Source organism: Eubalaena glacialis, chromosome 2 (genome assembly GCF_028564815.1).
Source record: "Eubalaena glacialis isolate mEubGla1 chromosome 2, mEubGla1.1.hap2.+ XY, whole genome shotgun sequence".
In the NCBI taxonomy this organism is placed as follows: Eukaryota; Metazoa; Chordata; class Mammalia; order Artiodactyla; family Balaenidae; genus Eubalaena; species Eubalaena glacialis.
This window is the reverse complement of record NC_083717.1, coordinates 26,213,178-26,222,098: the sequence shown is the minus strand read 5'-3', so window position 1 is coordinate 26,222,098 and position 8,921 is coordinate 26,213,178. Positions and strand designations below refer to the sequence as shown.

The window sequence follows — 8,921 nt, the reverse complement described above, 5'->3', positions numbered from 1 at the left end:
CATTTTGCTTTGAAACCATCCTGGGAAGATTGAATAATAAGGAGTCTTTTGGGATTCTTGGATGTAGGAACTATGAGTCTCCCCATGTTCCTAGTGAGGAAACTGAACCTCAGAAGGTTAAATACCGTGCAGCATCGCACAGCTGAACAAGGGGCAAAGAGCAGTTGGGAGGCTGTCCACACCTCTCATCACCCAGCCTGGCCGGGAGGAGGGACACGCCAGCCTGAGCTTCACAGAGTGTCTAGTTCAGAGGCACAAAAAATTGGGGGCTGTCGGGCTTCCCTGGTGGCGCAGTGGTTAAGAATCCGCCTGCCAATGCAAGGGACACGGGTTCAGTCCGTGGTCCGGGAAGATCCCACATGCCGCGGAGCAACTAAGCCCGCGTGCCACAACTACTGAGCCTGCGCTCTAGAGCCCGCGAGCCACAACTACTGAAGCCCGTGCGCCTAGAGCCCGTGCCCTGCAACAAGCGAAGCCACCACAATGAGAAGCCCGTGCACCGCAACGAAGAGTAGCCTCTGCTCGCCGCAACTAGAGAAAGCTCGCGCGCAGCAACGAAGACCCAACGCAGACAAAAAAAAAAATGTGGGCTGTCGGCTGTCGTGCCCTGGAGGGCCTGGAGGGCCTCTCCCAGACAGGGCTTGGGGTTGGGGGGAGGTGCAGGATCAGAGAAGGCGGCGGTGGAGGCAGGACCCCAGCCGGCCCCATCAACCACACAGGCCTGCACTGCTCCACGGGTCGAGGGAGGCACCCTCATCTCGTCTTCCAAGCAGGAAAGACACCTGACCCGAGGCGGCCGAGCTCTCCATGCCAGGTAATGGGTCCCAGCTGCGGCCGCTGGCCCGCCAGCCCAGGCTCAGGCCCCGGCTCCCTGTGGTTCTGCAGCCTGGCCGAGCTGTAACTCAGAGCCTGGGTCTCTCCAGCCACACGTCTGGAACCGCCCGCCTGCGGGTCTACAGTGAGCAGAGTAGGTGCTCAGGGCTCACTGGACGCTGAGACGACGCATGCGCGGTGCGTGGGCGCGTGCATGAGCGCCGGGCGTCGTCGGTGACGCCCGCCCCGTGGCCCGGCTCCCGCCCTCAGCAGCGCGGTGCTGAGAAGAGGGGCCTGCGGTGCGGGAGGACCCGGCCCCTGGAGCCTCACGGAGCGCAGCAGCAGCAGCAGCAGCAGGCTGACCACTCGGAGCCGTCGTCCGAGTGACCGCTCGCGCTTGCCCTGCGCGCCCCACGCCCGGACTCAGAGGCCCCGAGGCCCAGCGCAGGGCCGGCTGCTGCCTCCGGGAAGAGGTGAGCAGAGAAGGGAGGTGAGGGGCCGGGGGCTGGGGGCTGGGCCCCCTCCCAGGGAGGGACGAAGGGGCTGAACTGCACAGGCCTGGGGCAGGAACGCTTGGAAGAGTTAACAGGAAACCCACCAGCCAGACTCTCCTCTCTGCTCCCCAAGAGGCTGGGGGTCGCTGGGGGGCCGAGGAGGGGGCGCGATGAGAGAGCAGGTCTGACCACAACCCGCTTCTTCCAGACGCCCATTTCCGAGGCGGGGGGGACCCCGAGGCAGAGCCCTCAGCCCACACGCGGGAGCCTTGTCACTTGGCTGTTTTATGTGGTTTGAAAGTGAATCGGGTTCTGGGTTTTGAGGCCAAGATACCTTTTTTTTTTTAACTCCCCCCCTCCCTTTCCTCTTTGGTGAGCTTGTTATGACTGGTTTTGGAGCCTGGCTTACGGAGCGGGGAGAGTGTGCAGGCTGTGCGGGTGTCGGGGCCCTGACAGGGGGAGGCAGCCCGGAGGGGGCCTGCGGAGGCCGGAGGCCGGGCACCCCTGCAGGGGCGGGGGCTGCCTCCCCAAGGGCAGGAGGAGGGGCGGTGGCGTCGTCCCACCTGGCCGGGGTTGGGGTGTAGGAGGTGGGGAGGTAGTACTCTCAGCTGCGAGTACTTTGCATCTGTGAGTTAGATTGTTCTCTGGTGCAGACGTCATTTACCCGGTCGTCTGTTTCTCCTGTGCTGGGGCAATCGAGGCCCACCAGGACGAGGGAAGCTTCAGGCGTGCCCTCGGCCAGCCCCAGGAGGCGGCTGGTGGAGGCCCAGCTGCCCTGGGCAGGCGTGGGGGGCTGAGCGCCAGGGGTTTGGGGGGCGTCCGGCGTGCACTGCCACCAGCATTCCACAGTGACCGCAGCCCGGGAGAGGCTGAGGACGCGGTCCCAGACTAAACATGAGACGGGAAAGCCTGCCTCTGAAAAATGGCTATTTTTACATCCCTCTTCCCCAAATTCCAAGGTGCTGAGATACGATTTAAAACAAAAAGAAACCAGAAAAAAAAAAAAAAAGGATAGCGGGGGGGAAAAAAAGCCACCCGCTAATGAAACTTATTCGTTCTTTCAACATTTCTGTGGCGTGCTTTTACCCAGCAGCCCGTTGAAAGAATGCTGATTTTCGGGGGCCCACCCAAACCTACAAAATCCATCACAGGAACAGGCCTGGAACTCTGTATTTTTAACTGGCGCCCAGCTGACTCTTGTGCAGCACGTGTGCTCATCGTGGGGCCTGTGCCAGCCACTGGGCCGGGCGCTGGAGACACCGGGTGTTCAAATCCCAGGGAATTCACAGCCCCGTGGAGACACTTCCCACAAAAAGCAACCATTTAATATCCCTCATCCCAGTGGGGTCCAGGCAGAGCCAGTGAAAGCTCTTGTTGGAGGATCTGGGGTTGGTTTTGCAGCCCCAGAACCAGGAGTTCCTCTGGGCCTTGGAGGCGGAAGGCAGAAAGTTCTCGTTTCCAGGTGTGGGGTTGCCCCCAGCAGCCTGCGTCCAGCCCCCTTGCTCTGCAATGGCCCAGCCCCCAGCCCTTTCTCAGCAGGAGAAGTCAAAGGTCACCGGGGACACTCCAGACAGGCTGGTGGCCCACTGAAAGACCTCTTTCTTACAGCAAGCGAGTGCGAACCAGAGAGGGAAAGTGACTTGGCCCAGGTCGCCCAGCCAGGGTAACTGCAGAGCAGAAGCATAACCGGCCTTGGGGCACACAGCTGTGCTTTGGCCCGGCTGTATTTCCTGCAGAATTAAAATTTGAGAGCAGAAGTGACCTCAGAGATCTTTACAGTCCACCTTGAGTGTTTCAGTAAGGAGCCTGAGGCCAGGGAGGTGACACTCCTGCCCCAGGGCCACACAGCTCAGCAAACCTGGGCCAGAAGGGGGGCGGCCAGGCTGACAGGGCTGAGATCCAGGCGGGCAGGACCAGGCCTGGGTGCCAGGCAGCAGGCCGGACCATCGGTGCCCCCTTGTGGCCAAACACCAGAATGCCAGGCTTTCCCCCATGGCACCTTTCACCCCACAGGTAATCCATCAGCCAGTGAGGCTAAGGGGTCTGTGGGTATGGCGACTCCTCAAGTGGCTGGCCAGAATTTTGGGGTGAACCCTTAGCTCATCCATGAGAGCTGCAGACACGCGGAGGACCCCAAGCTTAAGGGAGGTTCCTGCTGAGATTAAAAAGCTTAAGTCGGGGATCTCTCCTGGCTCAGGCTTCAGTAGTTACAGAGCCCAGGTGCCACTTCCCCCAGAGCAGCCCCTCGGCAGCCCACCCATTGGCTAAATCCCTGGCCTGCTCGTTATCAGGCTGACTTTTCCAGGCAGGGATGCTGCAGTGCTTGGTCCGTGGTGCTTCTAAGAGTCCGTGAAAACATTTCAACTTGAAGTTCTTCCAAAACTGAAGAAGGAAAAAAATGAATATAATAATGATGAATATATAATAATCCAGCCTGGAATATGTAATAATCCTACAAACACAATCATGAAATATAATTTTTGTGTGTGTGTTTTTTTTTAATGGGGGAGAAGTCCACGCAGAAGTCCCTCGGGCCCACGACAGTCACAATGCGGCCTGGAGCTCTTATGAAGGCAAAAAAATACATTTCCAGAGAAGGAACAAGATTAGGCCATCCTCGTTTGTTTACACGGAGTGGACTGGCTCATCTGTTCTCTGAGACATGCAGACAATCTTGAATAAATGGTTTAACCTCTCAGAACCTTCTCTCATCTGAAAAACAGAGAAGAAAGGAATATGTCCCCAATACAGCTCCTGTGATATACAGTAGAGGCTCAAGAAATGGGAGCTTAATAATAATGTCACAGACTGGTAGCTTGTGTCCCCCCAGATTCCTGTGTTGACGCCCTAACCCGCACTGTGATGGTACGTGGAGGCGGGGCCTTGGGAGGTGATTAGGGGTAGATGAGGCCATGAGGGTCATGGGATTCGTTTTCTTACAAGAAGGGAGAGACCAGAGTTCCCTCCCTCTGCCCTGTGAGGACACGTGGAGAAGACCGTTTTCTGCAAGCTGGGAAGCAGGCTCTCACCTGGGCCTGGCAGCGCCCAGGACAGTGAGAAACGAATGTGTGTTGTTTCAGCCCCTGGCCTGTGCTGTTGTGTTGCGTTGTGACAGCCCTAGCTGAGACGAATAACCTCCATCGTTATTCTTTGCAGGACTGACTGCCAGGCGGGAGGAAAAGCAGACTCATTTGCTTCAATCCCAAGGAGAGAATGAAGGCCAGTGAGTAAGAGCTTCACCGTCATCTCAGAGCAAAACCTGAGTTGTGCAAAGAGAGGACAGACACCCTCTGGAAGTGGCCAGTCCCGCGTGGCCGGGCGGGTGGGTGGTTAGACCCTCCACTAAGGGTCGGGCCCAGGCCCATGCGCCGCTGTGGGAGGTACGGTGGGGGGGGGAAGGAGGATGTCTCCCTCTGCAGGGGAGAGAGGACCAGCCTTAGGGGGAGTCACAGAGAGCCCGGAGGGTCTACTCTGTGTCCCTCTGGGTGGCAGTCCATCGCCGACCACCAGCATGGCGGGGCTGGTTGCTGAGGTGGAAGTTGCCCTGATTTATCTCTGGTTTTCGCTGACTCTCTGGCTTGAGGACAGGATGCTGCGGCCTCTTTCACCCTCCAGGCACTGTGGACGGGTCGTGAGGCCGGGCCGCTCTGCCGGGACACCCTGATCACTGTTGGTTCACAGGTCAGACACCCTGATCACTATTGGTTCAAAGGTCAGAAACCCCAAAGGGCAGCTGAACTTGTGGCAACTGTGGAGACAAGCTGGTGTGGTCTGCGAGCTTAGGAACCTTCTGCAGCACAGGACCATCTTGACCATTTCCCGACCGTTCCTCCCTGGCATTCTCTCTTTTCAACCTTCCGTAGTACCAGGGGTTGGCAAACTGGCCCATGAGCCAATTCTGGCCCACCACCTATTTTTGTAAATACAGTTTTATTGGAACACAGCCATGCAATTCATCTGTGGTTGACTTTGCCCTGTAATGACAAAGTAGAGTAGTTGCAACATACGTTCGAAAAAACTGAAAATGTTTACTATCTGGTTCTGTACAGAAAAAGTTTGTCAACCTCTGCTCTAAACCACAGGCAGTACCTATCTACCCCCAGACTTATTATGTAAAAATAATGAATCCTCCTATGTGTAAGACAAGAGGTCAGCTTTCTGTTATTCACAGCCTAATTGATATAATAATACTTACACTTGAGGTACATAGAGTTTACACAGCTAAGGGAGCATAGCATAGCAACTTTGGGGAAATTAAGAAAAAAGCACATCCCAAATTCTCTTCATTAGAAGAAGGAGCATAGTCATCCAACTGGACATAGTCCTACATAACTCCAGGAGGCTCTATTCACACCATAGTCTGGGTGGAGTTGTGAAGTACACAGCCTGGGCAGCTGTACATGGCAGCCCTGTAGCCCTGCCTTCATCCATTCATTCAACCAGTATGTGTGGATTATCTCTGTGCCAGATACTGGGGAAGGTGAATATAACATGGTCCCCAAAACAACTATACTCCAATAAAAATTAATTTTAAAAAAATGGTCCCAGATCTTTAGAATCTTACAGTACAGAGGAAGTAAACCAAATATTGATATGTTAGGGACAGAACTATATCCCCCTTACCCCCAGTTCACGTTGAATCTGTAACTCCCAACGTGACTGCATTTGGAGATGGGGTCTTTAACCAAGCTTTGGGGTAAGTGTCCTTGAGAGGCAAACATAATTCAGCACGTAGCTTAGCTCTGAGCCTGTGGGACAAGGACACGCTGGCCTGCCAGTCTACATTCAGACGTACGGTGAGCCATGGCTGGCACCTTCCCTAAGTTCAGGCTGGTGCACCCGACCCTGACATTTTCCTTGACTGGTGTGCTGTTTGAGAAGCAGGAACAGACCTGGGAGATGTGAATACAGTTGCCTGGATTTTTTTCTTTCTTTTTTTTTTTTTTTTTTTTTTTAATATTTATTGATTTTTATTTTTGGCTGTGTCAGGTCTTACTTCATTGCAGTGCACAGGCTTCTTTCTAGTTGTGATGTGCAGGCTCCAGAGGACATGGGCTCTGTAGTTTGCAGCACGTGGGCTCTATAGTTGTGGCTCGAGGGCTCAGTAGTTGTGGCACGTGGGTTTAGTTGCCCCCACAGCATGTGGGATCTTAGTTCTCTGACCAGGGATCAAACCCGCATCCCCTGCATTGCAAGGCAGATTCTTAGCCACTGGACCACCAGGGAAGTCCCAGTTGCCCGGATTTCTTCTCTCTGGTCTAAATCAAAAGGCCCTCTTCTATCTGGGGGAGTAAAATGCTGACAGGCCCTGACGGGTCTCTGGGCTCACTTAGGCGGCGTACGTGACCTGTTCCAGGTGAAGTGTGTTGGACTTCGAGCTTCCGTCTCCCTTTGAATGCTTGATTTCCTGAAAATATACTACTTTGGAAAATAGTGTTTTCTTTCCCTCAGCTCAGATGGGAACTCTTTCTGCTGCCCCTCCTGTCTCCCCGCTCCTTAAGTGTTGGCATGAGGCCGTGTCAGAGAAAATGTGGCCTCTGCTCTGCCCAGTGGCCAGTCCTCCTACAAGTCTAGTGTCCTGCAGGGCCAGAACTGAGTCAGGTTAGGTTGTCCCAAAGGAGGACAAGAGAGCAAGGACGTGACATCTGGCTCCAAGAGGGACACAGACACGCCTCGGCCCTCATGGCAGAAAGGTCCTTCTCCTCCCTCCTGTATTACGTGCACAGCAGGTGCCCAGGGAGGCTGGTCCAAGCCTTAGATGAGGATGCATCTTCTTGGCCAGCAGAGCTGGGGCAAAGTCTAGAAGGAGGTTGCATTTTGCACACCTTATCTCCAAACCTGCACAGGGTCTTGCTGACGTTTCAGCCTGGTCTTGAGGGAATGCTGCAGGTGGAACCGGGGTCCTAAGCTGAGAGAAGGGGGTGGTCAGCCAGCTCCATCTCTTGATCCCTTTACTGTGTGTGTGTGTGTGTCTGTGTGAGAGAGAGAGAGAGAGACTGCCATTTTCCCAGGAACTCAGGCTTAAATTCACGAGACCACCATCCAGACTTAATGCAGTCATTCTGTCAGTCCAGTTGCTTTTACGTCTGAGCTGGCGGGCACAACCTTCCTCACTGTTGTCCCTCACTGCCACCTCTCCTTACCTCTCCCCCACTCCTCAAAGAAACTTTAACGGGCCTCGCATCTCGTGCCTCCAGCCTCTGCATCTGTTTGTCTGTCTCCTAGCTCCTGTTATTCCCTGACTAAAATCCCTCAGAATGTCCCCTCCGCCTCCAGAATAAATCTCCCTGCCCTCCTTCCTTTCCACTGTATTTCCTGATGCCACATCACACATGTCCTAGGCCGCAGTAGGTGGCCTTTACTGTGTTCCCTGGTGGTCCCTTTGTGGGCCCCCAACACCCATTTCACCCCAATGATTAGTCTAAGCAAATCTCCATCACTTCATTGCCAGCGATTGGTTCAGGAATGAACATTAGTCCAAATCTGCCCAATGTCTGCTGAGTAGGCGGTGGGGCAGGGGTGGGGGAGCTGTGGAAAGATAAGGGATGTCCGCTAGGGAGATTTAGGGAAAGTTTCCCCCATCCTAAAAGAGAACCCCAGAAAAGAGATGATATCACTTAGGTCCTGGAGGGGAGCTAAGATCTTTGCTTTCCCCTCCCAACACCCAACTCAGAACCATGTATTGGACATCTAATACATTTCTACTAAATAAGGCATAGACAGATAAATGATAGACATAGATAGATGGACAATAGATAGATATATAGATAGATATATAGACACATAGACGTGATGGATGGATGGATGAATGGATGGCTGGCTGGCTGGCTAGGTGGAAGGAAGGGAGGGAGGGAAGAAGGGAGGGAGGAGGGGGGGAAGGAGGGAACATCAATAACATGGACAGCTGTTATCTCTGGCCTTGTGGGGATGCTGTTGGAGCCAAGTTAAAAGTCCTGGCTAGATAAGGAACCAAGATGGCGGAGTAGAAGGACGTGCTCTCACTCCCTCTTGTGAGAACGCCAGAGTCACGGCTAGCTGCTGGACAGTCATCGACAGGAGGACACTGGAGCTCACCAGAAAGGGTACCTCACATCCAAAGACAAAGGAGAAGCCACAATGAGACGGTAGGAGGGGCGCAATCACAGTAAAATCAAATCCCATAACTGCTGGGTGGCTGACTCACAGACTGGAGAACACTTATACCACAGAAGTCCACCCACTGGAGTGAAGGTTCTGAGCCCCATGTCAGGCTTCCCAACCTGGCGTTCCGGCAATGGGAGGAGGAATTCCTAGAGAATCAGACTTTGAAGCCTAGTGGGATTTGATTGCAGGACTTCGACAGGACTGGGGGAAACAGAGACTCCACTCTTGGAGGGTACACACAAAGTCGTGTGCGCATCGGGACCCAGGGGAAGGAGCAGTGACCCTAGGGGAGACTGAGCCAGACCTACTTGCTAGTGTTGGAGGGTCTCCTGCAGAGGCGGGAGGTGGCTGTGGCTCACCGTGGGGATGAGGACACTGGCGGCGGAGGTTCTGGGAAGTACTCCTTGGCGTGAGCCCTCTCGGAGTCTGTCATTGGCCCCACCAAAGAGTCCAGGTAGGCTCCAGTGTTGG

General features: G+C 54.6%; 1 long non-coding RNA gene across 1 annotated transcript in view; it reads left to right on the top strand.

The window, feature by feature from the left end:
* Window positions 1-1,073: 1,073 nt before the first annotated feature.
* LOC133083015 (uncharacterized) overlaps window positions 1,074-8,921 on the top strand; it is a 45,526-nt gene continuing 37,678 nt past the window's right edge. Inside the window, exons 1-2 of the long non-coding RNA XR_009699106.1 lie at window positions 1,074-1,286; window positions 4,464-4,530. This is a non-coding gene — a long non-coding RNA (uncharacterized LOC133083015). The remainder of the gene's footprint in view (window positions 1,287-4,463; window positions 4,531-8,921) is intronic.